The following is a 16,341-nucleotide window of genomic DNA, read 5'->3' as shown; positions in this document are numbered from 1 at the left end:
GCATGAAAATTTTTTCCAGAGTCTACCAAGATGAGCTCTCATTGATGATCTTAGTAAGGTTGGTCTCTCACTGTGGTGCCTTCAGAAGCCTGACTGAAAATTTCTAATTGCTTATAGTAGGGCATGTATTGTTGATGGGCAGGAACATCATAACAGATGATGCATGTATGAGTTGCACACAAATTGTTAGTGGTGCATCTAAAAGGTGATTTTATCATGCAGAAACTCAATAAGCCGAAAATGTTCAAGACATTGAGTCAGAATTTATCTGATTGATGGAGGCATATGGATGCCAGCTGAATGCACAGAAGAGGCATAACCGAGCGAGTTCTCCCTGCACTGCTTCCCCGCTCATTTCTTTCCGCGGCGTGTTCTGTTTGCAAAAGGCTGATTGACAGCTTGGAAATGAAATGTTAATCCAGACAAAAGTGCCCTCCAGCAGTGTCTGTGGCAAAAGCCCCCTAGTCCCGAAGCGGCATCAGTTACATTCCCGCTTCGCCCTGCAGCTTCCCCGGGAAACTGCACATTAAAACTGCAGCAACTGTGAAACTCCCAGAGCAAAGCACATACATGTGCGTCAGCATGTGGTCGAAGCAGCATGGGAACTTTTATTGGGAATAGGCTGAACAAAGTGTTTTTTGTGGTTGCACGGAACTGATTTATTTGAATACTGCAACTTGCCAAACGGCCACACGCAACAGCAGCCTTCTGTTACCCCTTTTTAACGCTCTTCAGGAAGCACTTCACTGGATCTGAAGCCGTGTGCTGAGTATGGGTACCTGTGTATAAATGCAAACGTGCCCTACTGAGTCTGAGTGTATATATGAATATGAACGTGAGTGTGTGTCCAAGTGTTCCATGATGGTGAGAGTTGTGTTTCAATGTATGAATGTGAATGCATATGTAATGCTGAGTGTCTGCATGAACATGGGTGAGTGGGTGTGTATATATGAATTTTGTGAGCGGCCGAGTGGCCCACACTGTCATCAGTGAAGTGGGCTCGACTGTGTCACAGCTGCTCACAATAGAGGTCAAGGGCTGAGGCCCAGCAGAAGCTTGAGTCTGATTGGTGCTACTGGACCCATGGACGATAAGTTCATTAAAATGACACAGTCCTGATTAAATAATTGGCCCTTGAGAGGACAGACAAGCAAACATGAGGACACTGATGTGCTGTGGAGATCATTGTGCAAATAATTCGATGCATAAATATAAAAATAAATATGGCCCTCTATGCACCTGCAGTTCCCCGCTGCTTTTTTTTTTTTGTCTGTGGTTTGGTGGAGAGCCTTCAGGAAGCTTGACAAAGGGGTCATGACCCCCTTCAGCCCCGCGCCCCACACCCCAAATCCCGCACCTGATCCATGCTCCGTTGTAATAGCAAGGCTACACTCGGTGAAGCATAAACCCGGGCGGCTGCTTAATTAATCAGGTCTTTAACAATTCGACAGGTGTTTCCTCATTGTAGTCAGCGCATGATATGCCCGTGGGTTCTTTTCTTTTCGGCTCGTCTCACTCTGGGATATTTTCTCACACAACATGATTGGATTTTCTATAGCTCTTACTTAGGAGCAGAAATGTTCTCTTTGAGACTTGTACGTCTGTGTGGTATGCTTGCTTGTATTGCTGGTGCATTTGGCTGACCTTGAGTAGGCATGTGAAGCACTCATTCTGTGAAGAGCTACATTATCAATATAAAATAGAGATTGTTGCAGAGCTTATGAATGGTGATTGTCACGTTCCCGGACACATTTCCCCACGTCTTGTGCTCCCCTGGTTGCCTCACTTGTTGTCATCTGTTAACATTAGTATAAATATATAAAGAATTATCATTCTGTCATTCATCATTCAAATGTTCATGGCTGTGTGAAGGCCCTCTTGCCATCACAATGTCCCTGAGCGTTTACGTCTTTCTTTTCCCCGCCGCTTGTTCCCGGCAGTAATATTAACTTGCTGATTCCATTCGGAAATATTGTTTTCATCGTGGAATGGTTCAATATATCCCTGTTCATGATAATACATCACACATAATGCATAATATTCATATGTGAATGAGTTTATGTGTAAAGATGCAATAATCTAACAATAAATGTTACATTTCATGAATGTAGAACTCATAATGCAATAATGTCAGATGACTTAAAATAACATCTTTTCCCCTCTCTACTGACTTAATGGGGGCCACCGAGGTTGTGTGTTTGAATCCTGGTTCTGTCTTTGTGTGTATGTTTGCATGCTCTCCCTGTCTTGGTATGTGTTTTCTCTGTTTGTGCAGTTCCCTGCCATGTACACTAGGTGGATCGGGCGAATCTGAATTGAGGATCATAAAATCCTCTCCAGACCATCATAAAAGCAAAATGGTCCTAAAAACTGTTTCATGAGAGGCACCTTTCAGGCTTGACCGGAGATATAATGGCTTTGAGCTGAGGGCCGCCTTGTAGTCTGGTGCTCCTGTCTCGTGGCCTGTGGAATACTTATTTTGAATTAGTCTCCAGCTTGTATTACTTTGTAATGGTTCTGTGGAACAATCCCTCAGTTTTTACAACACTCCACGGAGGCCTGTAACACCCAGATCATTCCCCGGGTATTGACAATATTCTAATGGCCAACGTCAGGCTGCTGTGAAATGTGGAGCTGCTCTGTTTATGTTGCATTTTACTATCATTTTCACCGGGATATTAGATTAGAAGATGGGCTGGTTTGATATTTAAATTGCTGGCTTTCGCTTTGAAGTCCTGCGGCTGGCCACTGAAGAGGAGAGGTGAATGGACCTGGGGCGTCACTGTGGCTGCTTGGGTAAAAAAAAACGAATGAATTCTTCTGAGCTCCTCCAAACTGAATGTTCACTTGTACCTGTCTGTCTGTAGCTGTGTCTATTCATCTATCCCATTTCACGCTCTCCATCCCTGCTTCTTACACACTCCAACAAGTGCACAGCACGATCTGCAGTCCTGTTAATTTTCAGCTTCTTGTCCGGCGGGAAATGAAATTGAAAGTGGAAGGTGAATACCGTCCTCTTTTCTAAGCCGACCTGATCCCTTCTCAACTCTGTGGAGAAGCGCAGGGATACAGAGTTGGAGTTGTTGAGATGAGCCTTTCAGAGACAAAAAGAATGAGATGAAGTTAAACAAGTGAAACGAACCGGTATACAAACACTCAATGACCATCCTTTATTAGCCTAAACCCACCAGACAGTCCAGCTATAAGCTGTAGTGCATCGTCTGCTACGTACAGAGTGTTGGTAGCTATATTTGAGTCAAAAGAACCAAGATCTGAACTATAACCCAACTGGCAAGAACGACGGTGTGAGAGGAGAAGAAGAAAGGAGCAAGGAGAGTGTGGTGTCTTGCGTGGTGACCATTTGTCCTTTGCTATTAACAGCTTGATCCCTTTGGTTTTGCCCGTGTGTTTTTAATAATAGATTTATTGTTTGTCATTTTAGGCATATGCTCCCCTGTCCCTCTTGTTGTCCCTGACCCTAGTCCAAGGTTGTAACAGTGTTTCCTGTAAAGAAGAGCATTAATGTTCACAGTTGTGCAGTGTTCACAGAGAACGGTGTAATGCCTGTCATGCTGGTTCCAGTAGATCTGGAACGATGGCTGGACATGGCGAGGAAGAAGCAGGGGACATCACGAAACAGGGGTTTGATACATGGTGAATGGTACAGGGACATGAATCCTGGACCCAAAGTAGCCCCTTCAGGACCGGATCATGACAATACAGGAAAAAACAGTGGTTTCGGCAATGTGGAACAAGAAACACAGCTCACTTGAAGCCGTAGTCGCACTGATAAGGATTCTTGTGAGAACCGAACATGAAGCCTGTACTCAAAGCCCCTCCTTCTCTGTCCCCTCAGCATCCCAGCAATGGAGCCGCTTTGAGTGGCACAGTGTACAGTCAAGCCCAGAGGACAGCCCTCAGTGGGGGTTTTTTTTGTAATAAAGAGCTGGGTCTTTCCCTGATAAAAGGCTGAATTTCCCACTGCGTGAAACACACGCCCCTGGGGGCTTCCCTATCCCCGGCGTGAAGCGTTGCTTAATGATTCCCCTAAAGTAGCTCAGATAAATGCCACCATTGCAGGAAACACAGGAGGAGTTGCATTCGCCATGCCAGCCTGATGGCACAATACCTCTAATAATGTTCTCTCCTTAAAAGACTTCTGGCACAAATTATATGACGCAAGAAAAGGATCTGCAGCTAAAGCCTCGAGATGCTGACCTTAAAGGAGAGTTATCTCGTTTCCGGGGAGGTCATCCGTCTGAGGGCCCGGCAGACCCATGGCACACTGAGTTTAATACACTCCGGATGATGAATAATGAAGACACACCATGTCTGTTTCACCAGGCTGATGCACTCAACTGCGAATTTGATGGATGATTAGTTAACTTAATGCCTTGTGCTCCCTCTGTGTATTGAAGGGACTGTGTTCTGCGTGATGGTGGTGGTGATAATGATGATGATGGTGCACTTGATGAATGGAACCATTTTTGTGGTCATTACATCTGAGCTTCCTGTCGGGGGGGGGGCTTGTGAGAGGCGTGCGTGTACATATTGTACCTGGGATCGGTTGATGTTCCTCAGTGCTCCACTCGATGCTTTCCCGATGCACTAATTATCCTGCCTTCCTTGACAATGGAGCGGCGAAAATACCCAGCATCCTCTTGAGTCTGAAATATACAATCTTTTGTATTTGCAATTGTGGCTCAAGCATTTCATAAGAGACAAAAGTATTACCCTGATGGTGTTTCTGGTCCAGAAAAAAGGAAAACGCTTGTTGGTCACACTCAAGTCTCTCCGATTGCCACGTGCACTGAATCCTTAACATGGCTTTCAGTCCCAGCGGACATGGTGGACAAACACTCGTGAAGTTCTCTGCCTGTGATGCGTTAAACCGTGCAACCGTTGGATGCATGGAGGATGTGATAGTGCAATCGCTTTGCACCCGGCCTGCATGTAAGCTCCTCTTGCTTCCTGCCTACAATCAGATGCCCGAGGAACGTCTCCCCTGCATTCTTTTTTTTTTTTTTTAATACGTCCCTTCCGTTCTTTGCCCTTAATCTGGTTTTATATACCGATATAATGTACTCCCGACAGAGAGTGCCCTCAGAATGGTTCATGCCTAGACAAACAGGAGTGCCGGCAGTCATTATCTACAGCAAAATAGATGGTTATGGGATAAGGAGTCTGCGTTCATGCTGCTGCCATATGAAGTTGCCGCTTATAGGAATAACACCTCTCCCTCTCCGCAATAAGTAGATAGCGGTGCTGGCGTGGAGCCGGAGTAATCATCTCTGCTTGGTGCAGAGTCAGCGCCTGGCCTGCAGCAGCAGCTCTATACGCAACAGCTTCATATATTGTTTCTGCACCCATATATTCTGCAGATGTTTGTGCATGTGTGTTTGTTTGTTTTTGTGGACCAGTTGGTCTATAGCTTGTCTCTGGGTCCTGTGCATTATCAGTGAAATTATTACCAGTGTAATTATTTCTGAAACCCTAAATACAAACTAGAAAAAAAGCTTAAAATGGCAAGAGACCATCTTGGATCAATTTAAACTCTCTCATGTCAATGAGAACTTGTTTGAAATGCTACTCGTTAAGCGTAGGGCTTAAGGTCTAACGATGGACACAGGTTTGAATCAGCCAGAAGGAAGACGTAGCATTACGCAGCATAAGAGATGCATATCTCCCATTTTAAAAGGGTGGCAAGTTTCTTTTCATGATCATACATTAGCTAATGTGCCCCATGCTTAGTGCCCAATGTATTTTATGCCTGCATTAACATCCACTGGGGTATATTTTCAAGGTGTTAATACGTTGCGTATTGGATGGGGTTCCCTTCTTCGCAAACTTCTTGAATAACAGCATAGATGATCGATCTGCATGTCTGCTGTCAGTGGCATGGGGCAGTGTTACATTTACGGCATTTGGCAGACGCCCTTATCCAGAGCGACTTACAACGTGCTTACAAGTTACCATCGATGAAGAGATCAATTCTGGTTCACTAGGACCCCCAATTATGAATACATCTATTTTATTCACTCTGTTGTAGTTTCTATACATAAGTCGGACAATAAGAAGGTTACAAGTTAATCTAAATATTCTCTAAAGAGGAAGGTCTTGAGCTGCCATTTGAAAGTGCTCAATGACTGGTCATTCCACCACCGAGGGGCCAAGACGGAGAAGAGTCTAGATGAATGTTTTCCTTTTACCTTCAGAGATGGAGGGACCAGGCGAGCAGTACTGGAGGCTCGGAGTAAACGAGGTGCAGTGTGAGGTATAATAAGGGCTGTGAGGTAGGATGGTGCTACTCCATGTTTGGCTTTGTAGGCCAGCATCAGTATTTTGAACCTGATGCGTGCAGCTACTGGGAGCCAGTGGAGGGAGCATTGCAGAGGGGTGGTGTGGGAGAATTTGGGAAGGTTCAATATCAGTGTTGGGGTGATTATCTGTATTACTATGATTCACCTACATGTTTTTTTTTTTGTTTTTTTTTATTGCTGCTGAATTACACAGAGTTGGCTACATAACTCCTGTAATGACCAGTCTGACGGAGGAAAAAAAAGAAAAGCTGCAATCCCACAAAATAAAAAAAAAAAAAAACAACTCGTAATTGTTGGTATGGAGTGTCTAATGGTGACTAATGGTTTTTATCATATCTGACTGACAAAATGGCATTGTGGGATAGCAATCAGCAAGAAAATGTATACATGGAGAGATAATAACCATGCCAACTGGAGGGGGCATATTTTTATTCCACTTTTATCTGGTGCCGTTGGCTCCAGCCTGGGAAAGGAAACGTTTCATCAAACTAACAATCGAGATGCAAATTGGCCAATCTGAGCACATAAACCACAATTCTCATACTGCATGCCACAATTTGTGTATAAACTTCATTTTGCTGCTTGAATGACGTCCTGTTTAGTTAAAATACTTCACCATAAATACATATATTGACTAATGCTCAATTTTTTTTTTTGTTTTTGATTTGGTCAACCAGAATCAGGACTTTTGAAGTGATGCACTAACCACAAATTGGGATTCAATAACTGCTGGTTAAAGCGAAAAATTATGTTATTCCAGGTGCACATCATTGGTCTATGTTGTCATTATTTCGGTGGTGTTTTTGTTTTTTTGTTAACTGAGGTCACCATTCCCCTTCTTTCCTCTTGGTACCATGGCCCTTCTAGCGTGTACTCAAATAAAAAGAGAAAACACATGTACATGTAGCTCAGTTTTAGCTCACTTTTGACAAAGGTTCATTTAGGCTTCTTACTTTTCTATATACCAGTACTGTTCAGGTATTACTAAATGCCATCTGATTGATGGGGCACTATGTGAATTATACTACATAGATTTGTGTATAGGGTGGATAATTTTTTTGTTCTGCAAGCCATATTGCACATATTCTAATCATGTTCCTAATGAAAGCTGTTCTTTGTTATTGATATCTTGCTTTTTACTGTTTGACCATCAAGGGTTCTGGCCAACTCTAAGATTCTAATCTTGAATGAGCTTGGTTGATTACTGCCCGGATCATAGGGCAGTGGCAGCCTAGAGAGTAAGGAAACAGACCCGAATTGAATCCTTAGCCACCACTGAGGTGCCACTGAACAAAGCATTGTCCCCACACATTGCTCCCCGGGTGCCTGTCATGGCTGCCCACTGCTCACCAAGGGTGATGGTCAAAAGTGGAGGACACATTTCATTGTGTCACCATGTGCTGTCACCATGTGCTGTTTCACAATCACTTCACTTTTACATCCACATACACAACCTCTGTACCTGCTTTTTACATACAGAGGTTAAATAACTATTAAATAGGTATTAAGTGTTGTGTTGTTGCTGTCAATGGTATCAAAAGCACAATAAACAGCTCAGATTTACTCAATTGATTATTTATCTTCCCACCTGATGAAGCAGTGATTTTCATTCTAGATTTTGCGACACACTGGATAATCAAAGGATAAATGAGCACTAAAAGTAATGTTCTGCACTTTAAGCCATTTGATCCTTGACTTCACAAGAAACAGTTTGCTAGTCTGTTCATCCTTTTTGCACGTCTTTATATTGACTATGACCTTGAATGGTGTTTTGGTTTTGTTTGGCTTTAACTTCTTATTAAATTCTGCAACTGGGTTCTCCTTTGGTAAATTGTCTCAGACACACATCATAATACAGATGATTTTTTTAACAGTGCAGCATACTAATATTTGTTTGAGATCATGGAGCCAGAGCTCTCAATCAGTTTATGGACTGTTTAAATGGAATGGACTTGTTTAAAATATGCCAAAAAATAAGTGTAAGATGAGCATGTAGGCCTACAATGCTTTACTGATTATATTTCACAATGAATTATTCATTTTAAGTCACCTGCAGTGTGATGTTTCCCTTTAACATAGCCTGCATTTGTAATTCATGCCCAGCACTTGTCTCCGATAGCGATGGGGAATGCTGCTTCATCATGCCCGTTGATCATTTATATGAATGTAATTCCATACGCCACAGTTACAGAAACGCTCCATCACTGCCAACTGTCGTCAGCGAAGCCCCAGGGGAAAAGTCGAGGGCCGAGGCTGTATCGGCTCCTCCAGACAGTGGCTCCCACCTCCTCCACGCCTCCACGGCATCTCTCAATTATTCAGCTTTCAAACAACGACACGAGCCAGATGCCACATGAGTAATGAAGTCCATTACTTAAGACCTTTCAGTGGTTCTTCTCTCTTCCCCTTTTTCATTTATTTATATGCTGCAGTTGTTTTTTTCTTGCTCTTCAGGCGGATATCAGCGGGTCCCAGCATCGGCCTTTTGCATCGGTCCTCAGTTCTTTTGTAATAGGCGGTTTGTAAGTCAGCCTATTTCTATGCCTTAAATCTCTCTTTTACTGTGTCTTCTGTCCTACAACAGATTAGCTGCTTCTCGGCCACTGAAATGTAGGACGCTTTGCTGTGATCATTGCCATGCAAACTTAAATAATTGTTAAAGATTTATTACATGGTGTGAAGTACAATGTTAGATTCACATTTGTTCTGGGAGTCCCAGCAGAAGGAGACGGGAAATTGCATCTGAATGAAAAATGCGTATGTTTGGAAAAGACTTCCAAGTCTTCTGATCTGTTTATAACATGCACACACTGACAGGCCAGATCCAAAGCAAACCGTAGTGGCAGCAGACAAAGAAAAAATTCTATGAAAGACAAAATTTACTGTCATCAGCCTGAATAGCCTAATTGTTCAAATTTCTTTTCAATTTTTGAGGTTGTGCCTCTATAATTTAATTGGTTATTCGTCCCAGTGCCAGGAATTGGTTTCAATCGAGTCAGCTGCACACATTTCAGGCTGTGGATAAGGTGTCAACAGTCCACCTGAGCTGTTACGTGCTTAAAATTAATCAGTCACCTTTAAGGACTATGATTAAGGGCAACCAATGGTTGAAATATTATATTATGATGATGGTGGCAGGTTGAACACACTATGGTTCAAGACCATTAACTACTGATTGTAATTCATTCTGGATAAGGACGTCTGCTAAATGCCATAAATGTAATATGATGAAGAGGAATGGCCTGCCATGAGGTCTCTGTGGAACTCCACTGGTATGTAGGGGCATGTAGGTATGTTTTGGGACCCTGCATGCCCAGGTTGCTTAATTGCTCCGTTTGACAGTCCTAAAATTCCTGGCATTGAGTGGAGTACAAAAACCTCTCTGCACATTAAATAAGGAAAGATCAAGGCCCATGTGAACCTTACTGGATTAGAGGATGGTGTCAGACCACATCTTCAGATTGGTCTTTTTTTATTATAGCCATTAAAAACCATGTTTGTATAGAGATTTTTTCATCACTCTTGTGTTTGTTTATCACCCACACCTAATGCTTGTTTCCCTGTCAAAACCACACTATTATTCCACACTTTGTGATTCCAGTTATTTAGTGGCAGAAGCCAAATTATTTTTGTGTCACAGTGAGACTTAGAATGAAATATTCTGATAGTTTTTCATGGTTTAGGGAGATGGAAATGCAGCGTGCATGACGAACGCGACTGCTGATCACAAACTCATCATTTTAGATCTGAATAATTGTTCCTCCCCACCACTCTGAACAAGACGGGGGCAAGTGCGACCTTTTCAAAGAAAAAAAAAAAACTTCAGCGATTTACATCACTTTTTAAACATCATTACAGCAATCTCTGTCTCTCTCATACTCCGTAATCAAGCCCCAAATGGAGTGCATACAGGAAGCAAGAAACGAAAAAGAGACAACACATCTCCTGGGAGCAAATTACTGCACATATCTGATGCCCTCTGTCTCACCTTTTGCTTTCAGAAGGTCTATTAAATTACCATCTTGCTTTCTCCTCGCCGCATGATGCATATGGATCAGTGAGAAAGTTGTTTGATTTCACTTTAGCAACTAATCAAACATAATGAATAACCTTTCCATCCCCTATTTCCCGTCCTTTGTTTTGATGGCAAGGCATTCAGCTTGGTAAGGCTTGGCACTAACGGCTAGGATAATTAGGTTGAGGCCAGTACCTGGGTCACTTCCATTTTTTTATCCAACATTGTGTAGAACAGCAAATTATTATTTTTTATTTTTTTTTTAAATACATGTTTTTTTTTCCCAATGCCAGAATCCCATAAGCAGACAGTCACGCTAATTAGAAAAACAGGATTATTCATTGTGGATACTGTGTAGCAGTATCAATTGTGTTGTGTGTATTTGAAAGGTAGATTGTGTTTTAAGCAGCACCAAGTGATTGGCATCATTATCATACTCAGCTGGTCAATCACTGATAGTTTCGGGTTCGCTAAGGTGCAAATTAGGGGGCTGGACTTAGGGATTTATAGGGAAGGTCACTCCGCTACAGACTATGTCTAACTACTCTCCACTCCATAAACATCTCCCCTGACCTCATCCCTTTCATTTCTTATATCATAAACAGCTCAATCTCATCTGGCCACGTACCATCCGCCTTCAAAACAGCCAGGGTTCTTCCAATCCTAAAGAAACCCACTACTGATCCTACAGACATTAACAATTACAGACCAGTTTCCCTCCTCTCATTTCTATCCAAAATCCTTGAGCGCTGTGTCTACAACCAGCTATCACTCCATTTATCACAGAACAACCTCCTGGATTCTAACCAGTCTGGCTTCAGAACAGCTCATTCCACCGAGACTGCCCTTTTGGCGGTTACCGAGCAGCTACATGCAGCCAGATTGGCAAAACTGTCATCAGTTCTTATTCTCCTCGACCTATCTGCTGCATTTGACACCGTTAACCACAAGACTCTCTTGTCAATCCTGAAGAGGCTTGGAATTCGGGGCTCAGCATGGCAGTGGTTTGCTTCCTACCTTGATGAGCGATCTTACCAAGTGACTTGGAAAGGATCCACCTCTACCTCACGTAGACTCTCCACTGGTGTCCCTCAAGGCTCGGTGCTAGGTCCTCTCCTTTTCTCCCTCTACACGAGATCACTTGGTGAGGTCATTTCCTCACATGGATTATCCTACCACTGCTATGCTGACGACACACAACTCCTCTTCTCCTTTCCTCCCTCTGATCTTCATGCTGCTTCCAAAATCTCTGCTTGTCTAACAGACATCTCGTCTTGGATGGCAGCCCATCACCTCCAACTTAATCCCACCAAAACTGAACTAATATTCATTCCAGCAGATTCTTCACCACATCAGGATCTTGCTATTTACCTAGACAACTCGCAGCTCTCTCCTTCTGCAACAGCCCGCAACCTTGGCGTAACAATAGACAACCAACTCTCCTTCTCAACTCACATCAGCAATCTTTCCCGCTCATGTAGATTCCTTCTCTACAATATCAGACGAATCCACCCTTATCTGTCAACCCAGGCCACCCAACTACTGGTTCAGTCCTTAGTAATCTCACGACTGGACTGCTGCAACTCCCTTCTAGCTGGTCTACCACTATGTACCATCCGACCTCTACAACTCATACAAAATGCAGCAGCACGACTGATCTTCAACCTTCCCAAATTCTCCCATACCACCCCTCTGCTACGTTCCCTTCACTGGCTCCCAGTAGCTGCACACATCAGGTTCAAAATACTGATGCTGGCCTACAAAGCCAAACATGGAGCAGCACCATCCTACCTCACAGCCCTTATTACACCTCGCACTGCACCTCATTTACTCCGAGCCTCCAGTACTGCTCGCCTGGTCCCTCCATCTCTGAAGGTAAAAGGAAAACATTCATCTAGACTCTTCTCCGTCTTGGCCCCTCGGTGGTGGAATGAACTTCCCCTCAAGGTCAGAACAGCTCAGTCACTGAGCACCTTCAAACGACAGCTCAAGACCTTCCTCTTTAAAAAATATTTAGATTAAATTGTAATTTTCTTGTTGTCGAACTTTGTGTACAGAATCTACAACAGAGTGAATAAAATAGATGTATTCATAGTTGGGGTCCTAGTGAACCGGAATTGATCTCTTCATCGATGGTAACTTGAAAGCACGTTGTAAGTCGCTCTGGATAAGGGCGTCTGCCAAATGCCATAAATGTAAATGTAAATGTAAATGTAAATGTCTGCCAAATGCCATAAATGAAGTGGAATCTCGAATGCAATACGCTTCCAAATGTTGCCAGACAGGCTTTGAAAAAAATGTGAAGGCCGTGTTTGGCTTTGGAGTGGAATTTTCCCTCTCACCAGGAGCCAGGCAGTCACTGATTCAGTATTAGCCCAGTGTGATGCTGAGATGGAGTAGGACCGGCAGCCTGCTGTCTTCTATAGGATGTGTTAAGGACATTTTCCACTCAACAAAGGATGCGAAAGGAGCCACCCTGTTACCAGCTGTGCTAATGTCACAGCATTTACAGAATTGCCTGAAATAAACTGATAAGAATAAAAAAGAACTGCTATTTCTATGTTGGAGAGGAGGAACTAACCACCTACAAAATCCTCAAGAACATCAGCTTAATCATCTTTATTTAATCAAAATGTGCAAAAGGACAAAGTCAAAGTCAACTCTCAGACACCCTATTTCCAATTTCTATTTGCTAACAATACATCAAAGACCCCAATGAAGCATATCGCCTCCCTTTCTCATTTATTATCGACACTTCTAATTCCCTTTTGTCAGTTCATATCACAAATGCAGAAAAAAAGACAGATTATTATTGATTTAATTCAACTGCTTTTTTGGACATGACATCAGCAAAATTTGCCCCATGTTCAAGTCATATATACTAAAGTGCTGTGAAAATATGGCCCTGAGTCAGAGAAAAAAGGCTTGGGCTCGGGTCTAACACCAGGCATTCCAGTTTGTGACACTGCAGCTGCATTGGCAGCTCTGTCTGAAAAAGTACTGAAGCAGCAAATGAGAGATGTTGATTGTTCTGCAGCAACAGTTGTAGATTTCCAATGAATACACAGTGTGATGTGGAACATTTGTATTCTGCACACTGAGATCCTCCAACACACAATCCATCACCATCAGGATCAAGGGAACACTTTGAGATGTCAATCTTCTTGCGACCAAACTCACTTCCCCACTCAGCTGTCTATGGGCAATTATATAACAACAAGAGAGAGCCTGTCCAATGGAAGAGTGGGATCATGTACCGTCAATAACCGTAAGATCCTTTAGAATGGTCCCTATGTGTTGACAGGTTGTAGGGATTTATTGTTACAGGGGAGCTTAGCAAAGATAAAATGCATAACAGATATGTCAATCAATCCCAACTGCACACACTCTTCAGCTCTTAAAAGCAATAAAAGAAAAATGTAATTCATGCACAAATGAAGATAGCAGCCATGTTATGCTATACATTTGGGTTAAGGCTGCAGAGTACTTCAGGTAAAGTACAACTTTGTTGGACAAAGAGAGTCTCAAAGCAATTGGGGAGAAACGTTTGATTGTGTAAAGAACACAAAGTGTACATTTACAATCCAGGACAGGAGGGTGGTCACAATAGAACACTACATTTAAAAAAAAAAAGAAAATATAATACTTGTAACGTCCCTGGACATACGCTCCCACTTGTTTTTGTGTGACTGACTGTGTTTTTGTGTCTTGGTTCTTTTAGATGGACTTCTACACCTACCATCTGCCTATTGATCACCTCCACCTATATAAAGGGACTTCGGATTGTGTTCGGGAGGTCCCCAGGGTCTGCTAGGCCCTTAATGTTTTGGGACAACCCCAGGGTCCACGGAGATCTGCAAGGAGCTCCATTGGGGATCTCATTCGTGTGTCTTGTTGCTTTGTGTGATGGACCGCTTTGTTGTTAGCCTGTGTTAGCCTGTTAGCTGTATGTGCCCTTTTTGTTAACTTTTTGTGAGTTATCCCCGCTGGGCCAACCCTTCCTTTAGGCTATACTGATGTTGGTTAGCTGTGCTGATTCTGCTGTTTTATTTCAACTGTTAGCTCACTGTAAATAAAAGCTCTGTTTGTATGCTTCGTTTGGTTGTGTGTGTAACAAGGGACCTCCTCCTCTCCACACCTTTGTCGCGTTTCTTAGACTCCTAGATTGAGGAACGTGACATACTTGAGTGATACTCAATAAGACTTTAACAGAAACTTGCTACAAAGAGCTGGAGACAATCATGGGTCTAAACATCTGAATGAACGAACAGGATGAGGAATGAATTATTCCCCAAAATGGTTTTGAGTGCTATACAAGAAGTAGTATGTATGTTGGATATGTCACTAGATGTTGGGTTAAATTGTCCAAATTGTCTCCTCCCAATAAATAGACTTCTCACAATTTAATAGGCCCATGCCAATGTACACCTTTATAACTTGTGTTGTAATTTTCGAGACCGGTCATTTAAAAAATGTTACATTACAGCATTTTCTCAATGGACACTGCCAGCGCATTACAATCATGCACATTGCATAATAGCACATTTTATAAGTCGACAAAGCAATGTCCGCACAGTGGATTTTTGACAATTGGCGTGTTTTGACACAGCATTATAGACATTGGCAAAATAATTAGTTTTTTGCACTAGCGTGGTTCTGAAGAGAAAGCGGCATGAAAAGTAAGATAACTAATTACAAGAGCTTTGACTAGCTCTGCATTTCTTGACATGAAACTATGAGGAAACTCGTAAATCTGACGAATGTCACAGTGCACAGTGCAGTCGTTTGTTCAGGGGAGATATTTTGTTTTTTGCAAGCAGCGGGATCACTACTATGGAGCCCCTTAAGTACCATGAAATGCAAAGAAATGACTCCTGTGCAGTGATAGTGATGTGATTGTCATTGTAAAACATGTAACATTGAAAACAATTAAAACAAAGTTACATACTGACACAAAGTGCGTGGCACAAACAAAGTGGGCTACACAAAGTGCAAAAAGGGGACACAGGCAGTGCAAGAATAACATTTACCAAAAATGTAGACAACAATGAGACATAAAGCACTAAACTAGTTAACCCATCACCTTAGTGAGCATGAGAGGCGCCCAGGACGTAGTGTGTTGGGACGGTACCTGTGGCACCTCAGTGGCACCTTGGCAGCTTGGGATATAACAATTTTCTGTACCAAGGTCTATGGGCACAATTTATTTAATATTTCTAAAGAATCCAACTCAGCTAATATGATTCTTACTTAATCTTTTTTTGCTTGGACCGGATTGGTGCACTAGCAGATGTGAAATGCCGGCATGTTGGGGTTTGCGAGGCAAAGCCTTTTATGGTTCAGAAGAGTGATATGAGAGAGGGAGAGCTGGTGTGTGAGTACGGGTGCTTTCGTTCAGCAGCTGACTTTGTTACATGACACGAGTTTCAGGGAGAAACAGAGAGCCTTGCCGTGGCATATCTGTAGGTAAAGTTGGTACGCTGTAGACGATGAGGCTGGAGAAAGGTCAAGTTCATGTCAAATGGCTGGCAACATCAGAGATAGAGGGGGAGTGGGCAGTGTTGGCCTAGTGGTTAAGGAAGCAGCCCCATACTTAGAAGGTTGCCGGTTTGAATCCTGATCCGCCGAGGTGCCACTGAGGTGCCACTGAGCAAAAGCACCGTCCCCATACCCTGCTCCCCGGGTGCCTGTCATGGCTGCCCACTGCTCACTAAGGGTGATGAGTTAAATGCAGAGGACCAATCTCATTGTTTGCACCGTGTGCTGTGCTGCTGTGTATCACATGTGACAATTACTTCACTTCACATAGACAAAAACAGGTGAATTTGAGAAATCAGGGTCAATCAGCAAGGTAAAAAAGGGCTTAGTAGCAGATGTTTGTGGGCATTTTATCTGGCTCACTGACCACTGTGGTTTCTGCTTTCCGGTTGTTGTCAGAGGTGGCATCGCAGCCATATCACTTGGTCTTGGTAGCCTCCTGTCTTGGCAATTTCTTGGTCTTAGTTT

The 16,341-nt window shown here is 42.9% G+C and overlaps 1 long non-coding RNA gene across 1 annotated transcript in view; it reads left to right on the top strand.

The window, feature by feature from the left end:
- The window catches only part of LOC114785231 (uncharacterized), a 30,551-nt gene extending 16,442 nt beyond the window's left edge, over positions 1 to 14,109 (top strand). Inside the window, exon 3 of the long non-coding RNA XR_003749032.1 lies at positions 14,057 to 14,109. This is a non-coding gene — a long non-coding RNA (uncharacterized LOC114785231). The remainder of the gene's footprint in view (positions 1 to 14,056) is intronic.
- Positions 14,110 to 16,341: the final 2,232 nt, after the last annotated feature.

This window comes from Denticeps clupeoides, chromosome 3 (assembly GCF_900700375.1).
Source record: "Denticeps clupeoides chromosome 3, fDenClu1.1, whole genome shotgun sequence".
In the NCBI taxonomy this organism is placed as follows: domain Eukaryota; kingdom Metazoa; phylum Chordata; class Actinopteri; order Clupeiformes; family Denticipitidae; genus Denticeps; species Denticeps clupeoides.
The sequence above is the reverse complement of the archived record's forward strand: the minus strand, read 5'-3'. Positions and strand labels throughout refer to the sequence as shown.